Genomic DNA, 21,277 nt, shown 5'->3' with positions numbered 1-21,277 from the left:
AAAATAAATTTAAATATTAATTTTTTAAATGTAGTAATATTCAAACACATTTACATATTTTGTAGTTTGCTTTTTTTTTTAATTAAAAAAAAACTAAAATAAACTTGACATAAATAATTTGTTAGAGTTATAAATTAAAAGAAGATAGAATGACATACAATTATTATTTTCATGATAATTAATTTTATTTAAAATCTTTAAAGAATATCTCTAAGATGCTCGTTTGGTATGATCTTTAAAAGATTTTTTTTAAATAACCAATATTTTCAATTAAAATATTAAAATAACTAAAATTTCTAAAAATACACCAAAATAACCATATTTTTAACTGATGCGCTAGTTGAACTGGCGCATCCAATTAAGCTAGAGAGGAGGCGCCCTTTGGCGCATGCATGCAAAGCCAATGCATGTAGGTGCCATGCTTCTTGACGCATGCATGTGTGGTTTAGTGTCTGCGTCCATGCATCTGGCGCATGCATTGTCATGTGTGTGTGGCGTCTAGGGCATTGGCGCATGCATTTCATGGTTCATCTATAAATAACATGCACATCTTTTTGCAAACTACTTCTTACCCTCCAAGTCCATTTTCTTTCATTCTACTTCAACCTCCTTCAATTTTTTGTTCTTTAACCATGTTTGAATACATTCACAAGAGAAATACCGATTTATTTATTTTAGCAGTCGCACCTCCGATAAAGATTCGACTTTGGAATATAGAATTATTTGAACGTCTTAATCGGACGTTGAACCGTTGGTTAGATGGAGAAATTGCAGATGGTGAAAGGATTAGAAGAATTCAATGGCTTGAGTCCATGTTCAACCAAAATGGAGAAGTGCGTGTATAAGTGAATATTAAGACTGATAGAGACATTCACAGGATGACGTATAATATGTTCAAAATTGTTTTGATGGTTGTAATCACTTAGTTATAGTAATGGTATTTTATTTGTTGTAGTCTGTTGTTTTGTTGTTTATGTGTTGTTTGTGTGTTGAATGTGTTGTATTTGTTTGTGATGGTATTTTCTCACAAAGTTATCATATGAAATAAATATTGTTTTTAATGTAAAGCAAAAGAGGTACATGTAAAATTATCTTGTTATGTTTGTTCCAACACTGGGACAGTTAGTACGATTGTGACTGGGCTGGCGACATGAACTACATAATCGAACCATTTTGTTTGTCGTATCCATTTCGGTTCGAATACGGATGCTGTTTGGGCGATCCTTTTTCTTTCTTCGCATAACTTCATTATGCCAGAGAATGTCCCCTTGATATTCAGGACAATAATCCTCTTTTGCAACAACTGAAAAGCTAATTTTGTAAACATTGGATAGACTTATGACTTTGTAAATGTCGGATAGTAAGTAGGATGGATCCCTTCGAACCTTTGAGCATGCCACAATGACATGGGAGCAGGACATACAAAAGGCTTGGAACTTTCCGCAGTCGCACCAACCTCTATTTAGTTCCACTAAGTATTGTCCCATCGACATGCCTATATTATGATTCTATTCGGTAATTTTTTATTTCCTGAAAGTACTGGTAATACGGTAAATATTATGTATTTACCGTTGTTACGAAACATAAACAAGGTAAGCACATACAATTGGGGTTCAACTGTTTTTGTCCATCTATATAGTGTGTTGTGTAAAAATGCCCCAAAAAATACTTGTACGTTTTATTCATGCACATATTTGCTACAAGCATGCGGTTGGTCAAAAATGTCGTCATTCGCCCCGGTAAACAAAAAGTCATTCATATTCCCCTTTGCAACAAAGTAAGTTTAAAATTTTACCATCTAATTTGTTAGACTTTATATTACAACTAACTGTAAATAATAATTTTCAAATGTTTTTGATCTAGGTAGTCAGTTAAAGGGATGGACTACAACAGGTGTCTGAAATACGTTGTAGTAGTATATCGCAATCTATTGGACCATATTGGACCAGACGATGTAATACTACTACACAACTCTACTTTTTATTTAAAAATAATTATCAAATTACATATAATCTAATCTTGTCATATTCTTGTACAGTTTATCTGGAGGCCATATCTGGATCTTGATCATCAGATTAACCATGATGACGATGCAATTTGGACAGCAAAAAACACCAATTATCCGGTTTACTACTATGGAGATGCACCAGAGTGACCGGGTAAAACTGCAGTTCGGCATGCAGCAACAAATTCCAGAACCTCCGATGTGTTTGGGAGATTGGCATCAACAAAGAGTCGATGCCCAATGGGATTATTCTGATTGGAGATAATTCGCAAAAGAGACGTGTTGTAACACCCTTCTAAAATACCCCAAAAGTTTAATTAAAATAACAACATATATCAATCAGAGTAAATATGCAATTAAGGGTGTCACACAATTACTTCACACCATTCACCATGATAACTGTCATGCTCTTTTATTAATTCAAAACATAAAGCATTTGCACAATACGCAGCGGATAGAGATTAAATCAATCATGCAAAACATGTAGCATATTACATGTAAACTGGTTCACCACCAACAATAAAACATTTAAAACATCCCATCCCGATGTTACATCTACCAGAGCATGACCCACTAAGGAACTACACTAGACTTCAAGCACTAGCTCCTACTCAATCACTGCTCGTTACCTGAAAAATAGTTGTAAGGGTGAGTTCCTCAATCGATATAATAAGCATTATAAAATATCATGCAATGTTAAGTAATTTAACACATTTCATCACCCTAATCATAACACACATTCAGTAACGGCATATCAACTCAAACATCATACTCAACACCAACATAAAGCACACGTATAATCTCAATTCATACTCAACACCAACACAAAACACACGTATAATATTGGAATACATCCATTCATATTATACGCCATACATACATTATGCAATGAGACTCCATGCATGCGGTACCGACTATTCGTGAACATATAGTTCAACTTCACCGACCAAATCCAGGTACGGCTACCAAGCTCACTAGTCCCACTCATTTGAGACCTAGTGACTCACATCACTAATTCCTCACCATGGGAATTAGCTACCACCCCAAGGGCCATGTTATGCACGCTAAATCACCTAGCATGCAAACATCAATAATCCACAATGGACATATGCTCACACTCTAAGCCATAAACAGTCCATTCACAATAGCATACATAATAGATATATTCACAACATTATGCACACCATCATACATTATCAATACAATTATCACAGAATCATATTATGTCATGCCACATAATCAATCACAGTATTAGCACACTCTACTAATACCTACACTGCTCAAAACAACGGGAAACGATCCCTACTATATCATACATCAGCTAAAATTACATTACTCAGCTGAACAACCAAAAACTGCACAACAACAGCACAGAAAAATCACAATTCTGCCCATACACGTATTGCCTAGTCCCATACGCGTATGGCCCATTTCTCAGCCAATCCCATACGCGTATTGTCTGCCTCATACGCGTATGCTACGCGTACCACTTCCTCATACGCGTATCAACAGAGACAAAACCACGTTCAAATCATCATCTTCCTCATCCATACGCGTATTGCCTAGTGCCATACGCGTACCAGACCATCTCATACGCGTATTGCCTAGTGCCATACGCGTATGACCAGAAACCAGAATTCCAGATCTGCTATGGTTTTCTCTGCTACGAGATTCTCAGATCCAACCTTCCACATTCCAATTTTTACACAACATTCAATCATATTGTCTAACACAGATCATACTCTATTCGATTTCGCAATTCTAACTTTATTACATCTAATTCCTACGAATTTCCTTCAATTATAACCCATATTTCGTTCATCCAATATTTCACGAATTTCAGTATACATCATTCTAATCAGAGTCAAATCAATGGTTTATCACTACCCATTACATGTTAACCCATAATACCCATTAAACGACGATAAACCCCCCTTACCTGAGTTAATCCGGCAATCCTTTAGCTTCGAGCTTTTCCTCTCTTCAACCCTTGTTCTCCGGCTCTTTGCCCTTTTTCCACTTTAGAGTCGTTTCTCTGTTTTCACGTGAAAACCTCTTTTTGCCAAATGGGGCTCTTTTTACTGATTCCAACATTATATATATTTTCCAATAATTATTATTCCAATAATAATAATAATAATAATCCAATAATTCCAATTATTTAATTAAATTAATAAATATAATATTAACTTAAATTAAATAATTATCTTATTTTTATCGGGGTGTTACAACTCTCCCCCACTAAAAGAGTTTTCGTCCTCCAAAACATACCTCAAGCGAATAACTCCGGATAAGACTCCCCAAGCTCCCAAGTTCCCAAGTTCTCAAGTTCCCAAGTCACATTGCCACCTGCTGGTCCTCCCCAAGCTACCTTTACCAAAGCAATCTCTTTACCCCGCAACTGCTTCAACTCTCGATCCTCGATCCTCATAGGTGATGTTTCAACAGTCAGGTTATCTCTCACCTGTACATCATCTATTTGGACTACATGCGACGGATCAGGAATGTACCTCCTCAACTGAGACACATGAAAAACCTCATGCAAATTCGCAAGTGACGGCGGTAAAGCGATACGATAGGCTACCTCCCCTATCCTCTCCAAAATCTGATAAGGACCAATAAATCGAGGTGTCAACTTCTTCGACTTCAAAGCTCGACCAACCCCAGTTATCAGAGTAACACGAAGAAACACATGATCTCCCTCTTGAAACTCAAGTGACTTCCTCCTCTTGTCGTGATAACTCTTCTGACGACTCTGAGCAATCCTCATCTTCTCCTGAATCATCTTAATCTTTTCCGTAGTTTGTTGAACAATCTCCGGTCCAACCACCGCACTCTCACCGGACTCATACCAACATAAAGGTGTCCGACATCTCCTACCATACAAAGCTTCAAACGGTGCCATACCAATGCTCGAATGAAAACTATTGTTGTAGGTAAACTCAATCAAAGGTAAATAACAATCCCAAGCACCTCCCTTTTCCAAAACACAAGCCCTCAAAAGATCCTCCAGTGACTGAATCGTCCTCTCAGTCTGACCATCAGTCTGCGGATGATATGCAGAACTCAATCTCAGCTTAGTTCCCAAAGCCCTCTGCAAACCTTCCCAGAACTTCGATGTAAATCTAGGATCTCTGTCCGAAACAATACTCGACGGAATACCATGCAAACTTACAATTTTCTCAATATACAACTCAGCTAATCTCTCTAACGGATAATCCATTCTAATCGGAATGAAATGAGCCGATTTTGTTAATCTGTCAACAATCACCCAAATAGCTTCAAAATTCTTACTTGTCCTCGGTAAACCAGAAACAAAATCCATACTGATACTATCCCACTTCCACTCTGGAATAGCCAACGGTTGCATTAGCCCAGACGACTTCTGATGCTCAATCTTTGACTTCTGACAAGTCAAACAAGAATAAACAAAACTCGCAATTTCTCTTTTCATTCCCGGCCACCAAAATAACTTTTTCAAATCATGATACATCTTAGTAGCCCCAGGATGAATACTCAGGCCACTACGATGTCCTTCCTCAAGAATACTCTTCTTAAGTTCGGTAACATCCGGAATACACACCCGATTACCAAATTTCAAAACACCATTCTCATCAACTCTGAATTCACCACCTTGACCTTGATTCACTAGAGTCAACTTATCAACCAAAAGCACATCGGATTTCTGACCCTCTCTAATCTCATCCAGAATACCACTCGTTAACTTCAACATTCCCAATTTAACACTATTGTGAGTACTCTCACACACCAAACTCAAGTCTCTAAACTGCTCAATTAAATCCAATTCCTTAACCATTAACATAGACATATGCAATGATTTCTGACTCAATGCATCAGCCACTATGTTTGCTTTACCCGGATGGTAATTCAAACCAAAGTCATAATCCTTCAGAAACTCTAACCATCTCCTCTGTCTCATATTCAGCTCTTTCTGATCAAACAAATACTTTAAACTTTTATGGTCACTGAAAACCTCAAATCTTGACCCATACAAGTAATGCCTCCACAACTTCAGAACAAAACCACAGCTGCCAACTCTAAATCGTGTGTCGGATAGTTCCTCTCATGAACCCTCAGCTGTCTCGAAGCATAAGCTATAACCTGCTTATTCTGCATCAACACACCACCCAAACCCAACAATGAAGCATCACAGTAAACCTCAAATAGTTCTGACGGACTCGGTAATATCAGAATAGGAGCAGTAGTTAACCTTCTCTTTAACTCTTGGAAACCTTCTTCACATTTTGAGTCCCAAACAAACGCTTGCCCCTTTCTAGTCAACATCGTCAACGGTAACGCCAACTTAGAAAATCCCTCAATGAACTTCCTATAATAACCAGCCAAACCAAGGAAACTTCGAATCTCAGCAACAGACTTCGGAGCTTCCCACTGAGATACCGCTTCTATCTTAGAAGGATCAACAGCAACACCACCTCTTGAAATCACATGACCAAGAAAACTAACTTCTTCTAACCAACAACACCGGTGCACCCCACGGTGACACACTCGGACGAATAAATTTCTTATCCAACAGATCTTCCAACTGGCTCTTCAATTCAGTTAACTCAACAGCAGACATACGGTACGGAGCCATCGACACCGGCCTAGTACCAGGTACCAAATCAATCGAGAACTCAACTTCACGCTCTGGCGGTAATTCATTCACTTCTTCAGGAAACACATCAGGAAAATCACACACCACGGCTAGATTGCAAATCACCAGTTTATCTTTAGCCTCCAAAGTCGCTAACAGCATAAACAACTCTGCCCCATCTGCTACTGCCTCATTCACCCGCCTTGCTGACAGAAACAAACTCTTTCCTTCCTCAATCTCAGGAAAGATCACAGTTTTATCAAAAAAATTGATATAGACTCGGTTAAACACCAACCAGTTCATACCCAGAATAACATCAATCTGCACAAGTGGAAGACACACTAGGTCCATCCCAAAGTCTCTACCAAAAATACTCAAAGGACAATTTAAACAAACTGAAGTAGTAGTCACTGAACCCTTCGCAGGAGTATCAATCACCATACTTCCATGCATCTCAGATATCTCTAATTTAAGTTTCACAGCGCAATCCAAAGATATAAAGGAATGAGTCGCACCTGTGTCAATAATAGCTACAAGAGGAAAGCCATTAATATAACACGTACCTCGGATCAAACGATCATCTGCATAAGTCTCAGAACCCGGTAAAGCAAAGACCTTGCCTCCCGACTGATTCTCTTTCTTCGGCTTAGGACACTGTGGACTGATATGACCCACCTCTCCACAGTTGAAACAAGTCACAGTCTTCAACCGGCACTCTGCAGCCAAGTGACCACCTTTGCCACATTTGAAACACTTCCTCGCAGCACTGGTACACTCATGGACATGATGTCCAGCCTGACCACATCTGTAACACTTAGCAGGGCACTAGAGTCTCCCCCACTAGGCCTCTTCATCCCACTCTGTCTCTGAAAACCTTTGCCAACTGCATACGGTTTTCCATGGTCATTCTGATTCTTGCCTTTCCTATCAACCCTCTGCTGATAGCTTTCCGCTCTGGCCTTGGTATCCTGTTCAAACATTCTGCAACAGTCGACCAAATTAGAAAACACTCTAATCCGCTGATACCCAATAGCCTGCTTGATCTCGGGACGTAACCCGTTCTCAAACCTCACGCATTTTGAAAATTCTCCAGTAGCCTCATCATAGGGAGTGTAATACTTCGACAGCTCTGTGAACTTAGCAGCATACTCAGTAACAGACCGGTTGCCTTGCTTCAATTCTAAGAACTCTATCTCTCTCCTTCCTCTGACATCCTCTGGAAGGTACTTCCTCAGAAATCTCTCTCTGAACACCGCCCAAGTGACCTCGGCACTCCCGGCAGCTTCCAACTCAGTGCGGGTAGCAACCCACCAATCATCTGCTTCCTCTGACAGCATATGCGTACCGAACCTGACCTTCTGGTTATCGGCACACTCAGTCACTCGGAAGATCCTCTCGATCTCCTTCAACCACTTCTGAGCACCATCTGGATCGTATGCTCCCTTGAACATTGGAGGATTGTTCTTCTGGAACTCACTCAGTTGACGAGCAGCTCCCATTCCCACAACATTCGGATTTCCCCCAAGTACTCCAGCTAGCATACCCAAAGCCTCAGCAATCGCAGCATCGTCTCTACTTCTTCCAGCCATCTCTATTCTGAGAACCCAACAAGATAAAACAATAAGTACTGATAGGGTTATACAACACCTATCCCGTACAGGGGGAACAGAATAATTACGACTCGACTCGACCGACTATGCTCTGATACCACTAATGTAACACCCTTCTAAAATACCCCAAAAGTTTAATTAAAATAACAACATATATCAATCAGAGTAAATATGCAATTAAGGGTGTCACACAATTACTTCACACCATTCACCATGATAACTGTCATGCTCTTTTATTAATTCAAAACATAAAGCATTTGCACAATACGCAGCGGATAGAGATTAAATCAATCATGCAAAACATGTAGCATATTACATGTAAACTGGTTCACCACCAACAATAAAACATTTAAAACATCCCATCCCGATGTTACATCTACCAGAGCATGACCCACTAAGGAACTACACTAGACTTCAAGCACTAGCTCCTACTCAATCACTGCTCGTTACCTGAAAAATAGTTGTAAGGGTGAGTTCCTCAATCGATATAATAAGCATTATAAAATATCATGCAATGTTAAGTAATTTAACACATTTCATCACCCTAATCATAACACACATTCAGTAACGGCATATCAACTCAAACATCATACTCAACACCAACATAAAGCACACGTATAATCTCAATTCATACTCAACACCAACACAAAACACACGTATAATATTGGAATACATCCATTCATATTATACGCCATACATACATTATGCAATGAGACTCCATGCATGCGGTACCGACTATTCGTGAACATATAGTTCAACTTCACCGACCAAATCCAGGTACGGCTACCAAGCTCACTAGTCCCACTCATTTGAGACCTAGTGACTCACATCACTAATTCCTCACCATGGGAATTAGCTACCACCCCAAGGGCCATGTTATGCACGCTAAATCACCTAGCATGCAAACATCAACAATCCACAATGGACATATGCTCACACTCTAAGCCATAAACAGTCCATTCACAATAGCATACATAATAGATATATTCACAACATTATGCACACCATCATACATTATCAATACAATTATCACAGAATCATATTATGTCATGCCACATAATCAATCACAGTATTAGCACACTCTACTAATACCTACACTGCTCAAAACAACGGGAAACGATCCCTACTATATCATACATCAGCTAAAATTACATTACTCAGCTGAACAACCAAAAACTGCACAACAACAGCACAGAAAAATCACAATTCTGCCCATACGCGTATTGCCTAGTCCCGTACGCGTATGGCCCATTTCTCAGCCAATCCCATACGCGTATTGTCTGCCTCATACGCGTATGCTACGCGTACCACTTCCTCATACGCGTACCAACAGAGACAAAACCACGTTCAAATCATCATCTTCCTCATCCATACGCGTATTGCCTAGTGCCATACGCGTACCAGACCATCTCATACGCGTATTGCCTAGTGCCATACGCGTATGACCAGAAACCAGAATTCCAGATCTGCTATGGTTTTCTCTGCTACGAGATTCTCAGATCCAACCTTCCACATTCCAATTTTTACACAACATTCAATCATATTGTCTAACACAGATCATACTCTATTCGATTTCGCAATTCTAACTTTATTACATCTAATTCCTACGAATTTCCTTCAATTATAACCCATATTTCGTTCATCCAATATTTCACGAATTTCAGTATACATCATTCTAATCATAGTCAAATCAATGGTTTATCACTACCCATTACATGTTAACCCATAATACCCATTAAACGACGATAAATCCCCCTTACCTGAGTTAATCCGGCAATCCTTTAGCTTCGAGCTCTTCCTCTCTTCAACCCTTGTTCTCTGGCTCTTTGCCTTTTTTCCACTTTAGAGTCGTTTCTCTGTTTTCACGTGAAAACCTCTTTTTGCCAAATGGGGCTCTTTTTACTGATTCCAACATTATATATATTTTCCAATAATTATTATTCCAATAATAATAATAATAATAATCCAATAATTCCAATTATTTAATTAAATTAATAAATATAATATTAACTTAAATTAAATAATTATCTTATTTTTATCGGGGTGTTACACGTGTCGTCATTGGAGGAATCGACGACAACACATCTTAAACGAACCAGACATACAAGGTACTAGACCAACTCAACAGTAAATGACATGGTTTATGTCGGTTACAACGCCACAATTTGTGTCTGAGCCAAGGTATTTGATTGATCCACGCCAATTAACTTCGTCATCATACGCCCAACAATAAATCTCCGTTAAAGAACAATGTAAACCCACCCAAACCCAACGACCAACCTCACACTATCACCCTACCATATACACCTAACAACCAAACACCCAACCTCGCAACTCATTCATGCCACACACCCAACCTCAAAACCAAGAATCAAACTCTATCCACCAACAACCATACACAGCCACCACAACAGTCTATAGACCATGTGAGTCATACGATTCATACCATCGTAGCCCCTCACCAATGACCACCCAAACATCCTATCGCCACAACACCCAACCATTATTTGACTATAGTACACCCCAGGAACCATTGATTCGTTTCCAAACCAATTCAATGTCCCAATTCATGCAACCATACTGTCCACAATTCACCCAACCACAACGACCCAACTACGACAACATGGACACCAAACTCAATTACAAAAATGTCGTTGGTGACAACCCCCCAACTATTGGGGACAAATGATGACACATCTATCAAATATTGTTGGACCTTCCACCAGACCTTCACACCAGCCACCATTGGATCATGTCAGCACTCAAATACCCCAAACACCTCAGAAAAATCGTGGGAGACCTCGAAGACAGACTAACACACCTGGATGTGAAATAAGGGGCGTTTCAATCGGGCGGGTTCTTGAATTTCTTGTCAATTCCATGTAATTTTTTATTATAATATAAATATAATTTTTATTTTCAGTATTTTTTTAATTAATTATAAATTTAACATTTAAAATTAAAAAAATTAAAAATTAAAGGTGCATGCGGCACATGCATTGACACATACACTATGTAGTGTATGCATGCGTCAATGCATGTGGCACCAAGGCATGCATGCGCCAAAGCATGTGGCGCCTACATGCACTGATTTTGCATGCATGCACCAAAGCTCTGGACGTCTCCTCTATGGCTTAATTGGATGTGTCAGTTCAACTGACATATCAATTAAAAAATGTGGTTATTTTGGTATATTTTTGAATTTTTAATTATTTTAATATTTTAATTGAAAATATTGGTTATTTAAAAAAAATCTCTTTAAAATCTCTGGCAGTGTTTCATAAATATTTGACTTTAAAATACCATTCTCTAACTTGTCAAGAGTTTTTAATAAATTGTAAAAATATTTAAAAAAATATATAGTTAAATTGTTTAAATAATAAAAAATATTAAATGATATAAAAATGATGTGAAATCCATTAACAAAATTTATATAAGTATTATAGACGTGGATATTTTAATTAGATATGATGATGTGGTTGGTCTAAGTATAATATACTGTATTATATATTAGTTTGTCCTTTTAATAACATAGTGAAAGTGAAATTATATAAGTATTTATCTATCTATTGTTAAATAAAGGGAGAAAACTTCCCCTTTCTAGGCCGCAATTGATCAGATCAAAGTTGTTGGCACAAGGGAGAACAAAACTAAAAGCAATGTTAAACACCACTCTTGGACAATATGTGTCGTCCTTTCTATGGCTTAAAGGTCATTTAGCCGTCCACATTTTAAGGTAGAAAAGATTCCTAATCCACCACCATCCCACATCCTGTCTTCACATCGCTTTCCGCCGTATAATATAAGATTAAGATTGGACTATTTATTCGTCAAAATACTACTACTACTACAATTATACAATAAACAAAAGATGAAGGTTCAAAGCCAGACAGCATCATCACGAATGAGATCCAAATCTGTAATGATGCTATTTGCACATTGCTTTAATAGATAAATCACTTTTCTAAATAATATAAAACGATGCCGGCACGCCTTGCACACCAACTCTTGGCGCAAACTATTATTCTTAATATGAGTTTGTATAAAATTAGTCATTGTGATCTTGACTTTTATTGTTTATAATCCTTATCTTTGAAGTTGTGTACTCTAAGCTCAAACTTAATTACGATTTATGATTTGTTATTTAGTATATAAGTTACTTATATATAAATAGAAATATTTTATAATTTAATTTGTACGATCATAATTCAATAATATCAATTTTTATTTTTATTTTCTCTCACTCTTTCTCTTCTCATTAAAAGTTACTAACTCACTAATAAATTAGATCTAGATCTTCGGTTAAATTCTTGATCGTGTTTTCAAGAATCACGCGTCGGTGATTGTGTTTTCGGGATCGTGGATTGTTAATCAATCGCTGCAAAGATGAATGGTACTAATGACATTCTGAAATCTCTTCCAATTCTTGACGGTGAAAATTGGAATCGATTGAGCAAGCAGATGAAGTCCTTGTTCGACTTTCATGAAACCCTATAAGTGGTTACTAATGGCGTCCCTGAGTTTGTTGAGATTGCAACCGATGTTCAGAGAGTCGCGAACAAGGAAGCGGAGAAGAAAGACCACAAGGTCGCATATTACATTGAATCGGCGGTAGATTCAGCGAATTTCAACAAGATCTCTCATGCTGAATCGACGAAAAAGACATGCGACATTCTTGTCAAGTACTATGAAAGAGGTGAGAAAGTCAAAGTTGTCAAATTGCAGACTTTGCGACGATAATATGAATTGATGCAAATGAGAGAAGATCAAAAGATTGCAGGCTATGTGCCGAAGGTGCAGAATCTCGTTCATCTCATGAAGGGTTGTGGTGATAAGATGATAATTGATAAGGTAATATGTATGTTGACCTCTCACTTTGATCATATTATCATAACTATTCAAGAATTCAACAATCTTGAAACCCTGAAACTGGAAGATTTGGTTGGTGTCGCTACTGGGGACTTTGACCGTTTTCATAAATATGAAACAGAAAAGTCTCCACCGAATTTTATTTATTCCCAAAGAGGGAAAAGGGAAATAGTCGATAAAACCCTCGGGGAAAAGAAATGCACACATGAAGTGCACGTACGAATACGGATTTGTCTCGCAACCAAGATTGGGTTCGAAAGTCGATTACACGGGGGGAAGGTATTAGCACCCCTCACGTTCATGGTACTCCATGGCAACCATTTAAGTTATCTGCATGCATGGGTATTTGTTTATTTATTGCTTTATTTTCAAAAGAGTGTGAAAGAATGAGATTTTGGGTTTTTATTATTGGGCTCGCCAAGGATTGTGGCCCTTGTGCCTACGTATCATTCATCGGGTGATGAAGACTCAGAGCTCCATAGTTCGGAGTAAAAAAATGTTTGTGGATTTGTTGAGTTTACCTTTGAGAAAAGAGTTTTTGGTGTGATGCCCTAAGGCACAAAAATGAGTTTGATAGGTTGTGTTGTTTTTACCTTGAATAAGGGTTTATGAAAAAAAGAATGTTTGTGATTATAATACACTAAAGTCTATGGGCTGAGACAAATCTTCTAGACAAACAAGTCAATCGTCTTATGTCCAAAATAATCAGAGTAAGGGTAGGATAACTTCATCTTTACTCATTCCCACCACTTAAGGCTCGTGGCGCACAACACTAATCATAGTTTTTTTTAAAATTTGATTATGAAAATGCTACTTGATATTGGATCAAGGGTTTATTGCTTTGATTTTGAAATTGTGACGTACAATGAATATACAAAGTAACCAAGTAAGAAAGTAAATGGTCACATTGTAAGATAGACCAAGAGAAAACCTTGTGTGTGCAAAAGTAACCTAAGCTAACAAAGGATAATGGTCTTACAGTCATGTCTCCCTAGGGTAGTGCCATGATGTTATTCTTACAACAGGTATGTAAGTCATAGATGAAGTCCAAAGTTAAGGGAAAATATCAAAAGATAAGGGCAAGGTCTCCAAGCAATGGTCCTAAGTGAAATTCTCCAAGTCTAATGATTGATTACAGAACAATGCATCTTTTTTATCTTATAATCTTATCATGTTTTTGTTGTTTTTGATTGTATGATGAAAATAAATAAATAACAATAATAAATATACGTGAGGAGTGTATACAATGATGATGATGATAATGGGTACTTGAATGTAAATTACAAGGTAATAAAGTTGACATAAAATAAACCACAAGATAATAATAACAAGATCACAATAACAATGGTTAGTGGTGAACAAAGTTAGTGATGTATAGTTAGTAATTAGTTAAATGTACAAAGTAAACATTTGAGGATTAAATATTCATAGGTCAAAGGATTCAAAATATGGCGCATCAGAGGATAAATTATCACTGATGTAAAGTATTGAAGATGATCCATGATCATTTAAAAATAGATTTGAAACAATTTAAGTTATACAACCCCAAGTCCATCTATCAATGATTTGACAAATGGAAGATTGTACCACTCAATGATTATAAGTTAACAATTTGATTAATGATTAAGTTAAGCAATGATTTATGTACAAGTTAAGTAATGAAAGCACAAATGTTAGAGGGTTAGTAGATAATGGAAACAAAATAAGCAAAATGAGTCCACAAGTTAGAAACACAAACATGGCTTCATCTATGTATTAAATGACTCAAGTATGGTTAAATAGAGGCAACCTACCAATAGCTCAAAGTATCATGAATGATCCATTGATCATTCATTGATAGATTTGAAGCATTGAAGGTTATATACACCCTAAATAACCAATGTCATGACCTAACATATTTTATTAGCCATCATCAATTAAGGCATAAAAAATCAACAAACAAGTCAAAATAAAAATAAAACAAGGGTGGAATAAAATAAAAGGGAGAAAAATAAGTCAAGTTTGTGTTGAAAATATTTTGATCAGAATAAAAATAAGTGGTGAAAAAAATAAAATCAAAATGAAATAAAATGGTTTAAAAAAAGAAAAAAAAGAAAAAGAAAAGAAAGAAAGAGAGAGTGAGGGCGCTGGGGGTTGAACCTCTAACCTTGGACTCATAGGGTCAACCCCCATCCACTGGGCCAAGTGCCCTTTCGTGTTAGTCAGCACATCCAACAAATAATATATTAAGTTAAACACTAAAATAGAACATGTGAGTTGATGAGCCAATCAAAGTGAGACATGAGATATTTTTAAATTGCGAGGTAATGAACGTTGAGTCGTATTCAACCTCAGAACATAAAAAATCGACTTTTGAAACTCGTGTTTTTGGAGGGAATCGAACATGGATTCAACCTCCCCACACTTCATCGTTATCATCTCCATACTCATGAGCCATTGATTGGCTCTGAGTGTGGATAATTTCTCAAGAATACAAAAAACTGACTTGACGTAAAAATTAAATTAAATGGTGGATAATGGATAATCAAGATTCATACCATGTGGTTAAGCATCAGTGAAGAATTTCGAGTAAAATGGTAACCTGTTTGAGTGAAAAAGATGAGTGGAACTACCTAGTCGAAATCAATCTCAGATGGTGACTCTGATGACTATGGATAGCTCAGGGAAGGTGGTTGTAAGGTGTGTTAGTGTTTCATAAATCTTAAGTGAGGTGGTGTGAAGGTTTATGGGTGCTTGGTCTGGATTGAAATGGCTTAAAACTTAGAAAGTGTAACTCTGTTTTGGATGGAGAAATGTGATTACGAGGCAAAGTTTTTCTGGATTGAAAAGGTTGGGAAATGTATGGAATGCCTTCCCCTATTTATAAAGAAGGTGATGGAAGTGTTTGGTAGGAGAATAAAGGGAGTTTACTTAGAAAATGGTGAAGGTCCGAAGCATGCTCGAAGATGGAATTTTTGGGATAAAAGTTGTCTGCTTTTGACCTGGTTTGCACCTTAGCATCAGATAGGTGAAGCAAAGGGCTTTGATCAAAGCTGCTATGGTTTTGTCTTTTATCCATTTTAGGAAAATTTTCACTTTTTTAACTTGGCTTGAAATGTTCACATGTGCTCTTGTTGCAACCAACTTGACTTCTAAACATGTCACACAATGTTATACAATGTATCTTGGGCCAAAAGGTATCAGAACACATGAGTTTGGTGGCTTGGTGCATTAAAATGCAAAATCTTCCTAAGTGTGACTGGTTTGGTGCACCATGATAAGTCAACAACTTTGAACTTGGGCCAAATGAAATTGGCTCGTGCATTTTTCATGAAACTCGTGCCAAATGTTCTTTTCCATGCCCTTGATCATTTTCAAAATGAACCAGGACAAAAGGAGTTGTGGTTTGGAAATGGCAATGAGGTAAAGTGGGGGTCATGGGCATGATTCTAGGTCTGACTATGCATCTCGACTAGCTTGGCCAATCCAAAAATTGTGGTCCTTTCTCAATGAATTAGGTCTTGGACATTGAAACAAAGTTGAAAAGGGATTAAGTTAAGACACTTGGAACAAAGAATATCTTGAAAACCTTGAAAGATAAAAAAGTTATGGGGTTTGGACTAAATGGTAGGCCAAACTTGCCAAAATGTGACCAACTAACATGACCTAGAAATGTCATTTTGAGATTTCTTGACTTTTAAGGCACCATGATGGATGTTTGAACTTCATATGATCATATATTAATGGAAAATGAGGCTTGGTGCTTGGTGGGGTGATTTTAGGTCAAGTCCATGGGTGAAATCAATGCATTCAAAGTTCAAAGTTCATGATCAAACCAAGGACTTGTTCCATGGTGAAATGGATGTTTGTTTGATGAAATGATTGAAAACGACTTGAATTGGAGGTGAATAAAGTTTTGAATGATGGTATGATCAAGTAAGGCAAGGCATAGAATTAAAGGATGCACAAATTAGGGTTTCATGGACCACAAGTTTCATCAAGAACCATAGCTAGACAAATTAGGGTTTTGGGGTGTAAGAGGTGTATTGGCTTGATTAAAAGGGTTATGGCATGAACAAAATTTGGATATTAGGGGTCCTCAATGGTATGGCCAAGGCAAAAAATGAATGGGAACTTGTACAAGCCATTGAGGGTCAAGAACTAGCGTAGAGGTCCTTGGGTGACCAAATGAATCTTCACACGTCTTCAATGAGGGCTCACCACTCAATTAGGGTTTTAGAGGGTTGTATGGAGGTAGGGTCAATTTGAGGGTATGACAGATGTCCTTATTTAATCTTCTCAAACCTGAATGTGTGGATAGCAACGACTTTCATACCTTCAAGGTAGGAGGGGATTAAATACCAAAAGAGTATCCGAGAATTTGCCCTATTAGGGATGAAAGTGATATGAAATGATCCGTTGGGGATTATATGTGGGAAAGTATTTACGGGATGGAAATGATCTTGATCTGAGACGAACTGCTGGGGAAATGAATATGGTATTTGGGAACATTACCGGAGAGAATATGGTTATAATAATTATGTATGATATTCAATGTGATATATGTTATGCAACATAAGTATCTCTTCAAAAAGAAAGTTAGATGACAATACTCCAAGAAGAAAGGTAGGGAAGAAACTCTGTTGGGGATTTGAATTATGTAAAAATAGGTGACTGCCCCTAGCAACGGCTGGGGAGGAAAAAGTTCAGCAACGATTCTTAGCAACGACTGGAATACCTAACTCTGATGGGGAGATTTAGATTTAGTGACGATTCCTAGCAACTGCTAGAATACCTGACATCTATTGGGGATATTTTCAAGTTCAACGATGATTTCCAGCAATGGCTGGAATACCTGACTCTGCTGGATAGAAAAGAGGTTCAATGGTGATTCCTAGCAACAACTGGAACACCTGACTCTGGGGGTAAAAATAAGTTTACGATGATTCCTAGCAACTGATGGAATACCTGACTGGGCTGGGGGAAACCAAACAGTTCAGTGATGATTCCTAGCAACGACTGGAATACCTGACTTATGTTGAGGATGAAACCAAATGGTTCAGTGACGATTCCTAACAATGGTTGTAATACCTGACTCTGGTTGGGGATGAATGAAAGTTCAATGACGATTCCTAACAACGGCTGGAATACTTGACTAATGCTGGGGCAAAAAGAAGCTCAATGACGATTCCTAGCAATAGCTTGGAATACCTGACTCTAGCAGGGGAATATTTGAAGGTAATAATTTCTAGCGACATCTTGAATGACTGACTCGTGGGGAATCAAAATATTTTAGTGACGATTCCTAGCAACGACTGGAATACTTGAATCTTCTTAGGGAAAAGTTGAAAGTCCAGTGATGATTCTTAGCAACGGCTAGAATACCTGACTCTATTAGGGAAAATCCCTAACAACTGATGGGAAGTTCTGAAATCTGACAAGGACAATCCCTAGCAACGGCTGGAAAGGTCGAAAGTTTGATTAATTGTTCTCGAGTAATATTGGAATGTGAATTAAAGAGTATATTTATGATGCAATATTTTGTATGCGTCATGCCGATGTATGTTCGGGCTACCGAGGAATGTGCAAATGCAAGGTTTATAAATTGTGCCAAGTATGATTAGGCTTTGCGGGGGATATTTCGTTAGGGGTGCCAATAATTATTGTGCTTTGTGCTTGTTTGGGGAGAGTGGAACTAACTTCCCGACATCAGAATCTTGATCTTCTGGTATCTAAGTTACGTTTGGCGCAATTGCGGATAGCTGCTGACTATCTTGCTGGGGGATTTCTTGATTAGGCCAAGTCCAAAGGACTTTATGGCTTTGCGATGTTTAGGTATACCAAGCATGTTGGACTATGGTTACTTCGGATACTTTGAAAGAGAAGTAACTTCGATGTTTTGCCTCTTGAAGTTTTTTTAGTAAAAGTTGTTTACCCAAAATTTTCAATGCAATGTTAATTAAATAAAGTCACACTTTACAAACAAAGCAAGAAAGGTAAAAGTATTGAGCATGAATGATGGAATCAATTTTATTGATAAAAATGATCCCAAAAATGGGTGATTTATACAAGGAAGCAATTCCTAAAAGAAGTGATTGCAAAAAGAATTTGAAAAACTATAATGGTAATGGAAATAGCTCTGATTTCCACTTAGTTTCGATTCTGGTATAGTCCTTATATCCTCGAAGGTCCTCAAATCTTGCTTCGGAAGAAAGTGATTAAATTGACTCGCTAGGGAGTGTGAAAGATTCTTTGCGGAATGCAACCTCTCGCTTTTAAGAATCCCTAATTTTTCCCTAGACCGCCCTTTCAGTTTTTTGTCTACCGGGATACCCATTTTTGCATAAGTCTCCCTTTTGTGTTTTCAACTTATCAGGTTCTTTCTTTTTTTCAAGCGTAGTATTTTTTTACCGCATCCACATTCACAAGGGATGGAAGATATTTACCATCCCTAGTTGCGAGTATTAAGGCTCCTCTAGAGAAAACCTTTCTTACAACATATGAGCCTTCATAGTCTGGCATCCATTTTCCCCTTGGGTTAGTGTGAACCGGTAGAATCTTCTTCAAGACTAGGTCTTTGCCCATGAGGTTACGGGGAAAGACCTTTTTGTCATGTACCCTCTTGATATGCTTTTGATATAGTTAGCCATAGAAGATGGCTTCTAGGAGCTTTTCATCAATGAGGTTTAGCTAGTCAAATCAGGCTTGCGCCCACTCAGCTTCATTGAGCTTTACATTGGTAAAAATCCTTAAGGAATGAATCTCTACTTCAACAGGTAGGATTGCATCCATGACATACACAAGAGAGAAGGGGTTTGCCCTAGCGAATGTGTGTACGGATGTACAATAGCCATGCAACACAAACAGAAGCATCTCATGCCAATCTTTGTCGGTTTCTAGCATCTTTTGTATGATTTTCTTAATATTTTTGTTGGCTGCCTTAACATCACCATTCTCTTTGGTCGATAAGGCGATGAGTTATGATGTTAGACCTTGAAGCTCTTACATAGCTCTTTCATCATCTTGTTATTGAGGTTAGATCCATTATCAATAATGATATTGTTTGGGACCCCATAACGACAAATGATTTCTTTCTTCAGGAAGCACGCCACCACTTGTCTTGTGACGTTTGCGTACGAGACTGCTTCCACCCATTTAGTGAAATAGTCTATAGCTACCAAGATAAAGCGATGTTCATTTGAGGTAGCAAGCTCAATGTGCCTACTCACATCAATGCCCCACATGGCAAAAGGCCAAGGTGATGTTAAGAGATTGAGTGACACTGGTGGCACATGTATCTTATCGGTATAAATCTGGAATTTATGGCATGTTTGGACATGGTGGTAGTCAGCCCTCAAGATTTTCTTAACCATCGTATGTCCACTGGCATGTGTCCTAAAGGAACCTTCATTGATTTCCATTATAATCTGTTTTTCTTCGCTTTTGTCTACACATCTTAGCAAGACCGAATCATAATTCCTTTTGTATAGAACCCCTCTATTCAAGAAGAACTTGGCTGATAGTTTTTGAAGATACTTCTTGTCGGTGATGGATGCATTCTCAGTATATTCTTGGCTTTCCAAGTATTTCATGATATCGTAAAACCAAGGATGGCTATCAGTCTTGTCTTCGGCTTCCAAACAGTAAGATGGCTCATCCAAGTAGTCAAGGTGGAAAGTTGGTGCTTTGTTTTTCCATTTGACCTTAAACATGGATGAAAGATTAGCTAAGGCATCGACCAACTGATTCTCCTCCCAAGGGATGTGATGGAATGTAATCTCTTTGAAGAATGGGATCAACTTTAGGACATTCTCCTTGTAAGGGATCAACTTGTGATCTCGGGCTTCCCAATCTCCTTTGACTTGGATGATGACCAAGGTTGAATCTCCATAAACTTCAAGGATTTTGATCCTAAGATAAATAGCAGATTCAATACCAAAGACACAAGCCTCGTACTCCTTCATATTGTTAGTACATTCAAAGCACAACCTCGCTGTGAAGGGTAGATGAAAACCAGTCGGGGATGTGATGACTAACCCAATGCCATTTCCTTGAGCGTTAGAAGCTCCATCAAACACAAGTGCCCACCTATACCCAGGTTCTGGTCCTTCCCGGGGTCGGGGATGTTGCAATCCCTTATCAACATGATGTCCTTATCAGGGAATTCAAAGTGCATGGATTGATAATCCTCCAAGGGTT

Source organism: Lathyrus oleraceus, chromosome 7 (assembly GCF_024323335.1).
Source record: "Lathyrus oleraceus cultivar Zhongwan6 chromosome 7, CAAS_Psat_ZW6_1.0, whole genome shotgun sequence".
NCBI lineage: Eukaryota > Viridiplantae > Streptophyta > Magnoliopsida > Fabales > Fabaceae > Lathyrus > Lathyrus oleraceus.
Note: the sequence above shows the minus strand (reverse complement) of the source record.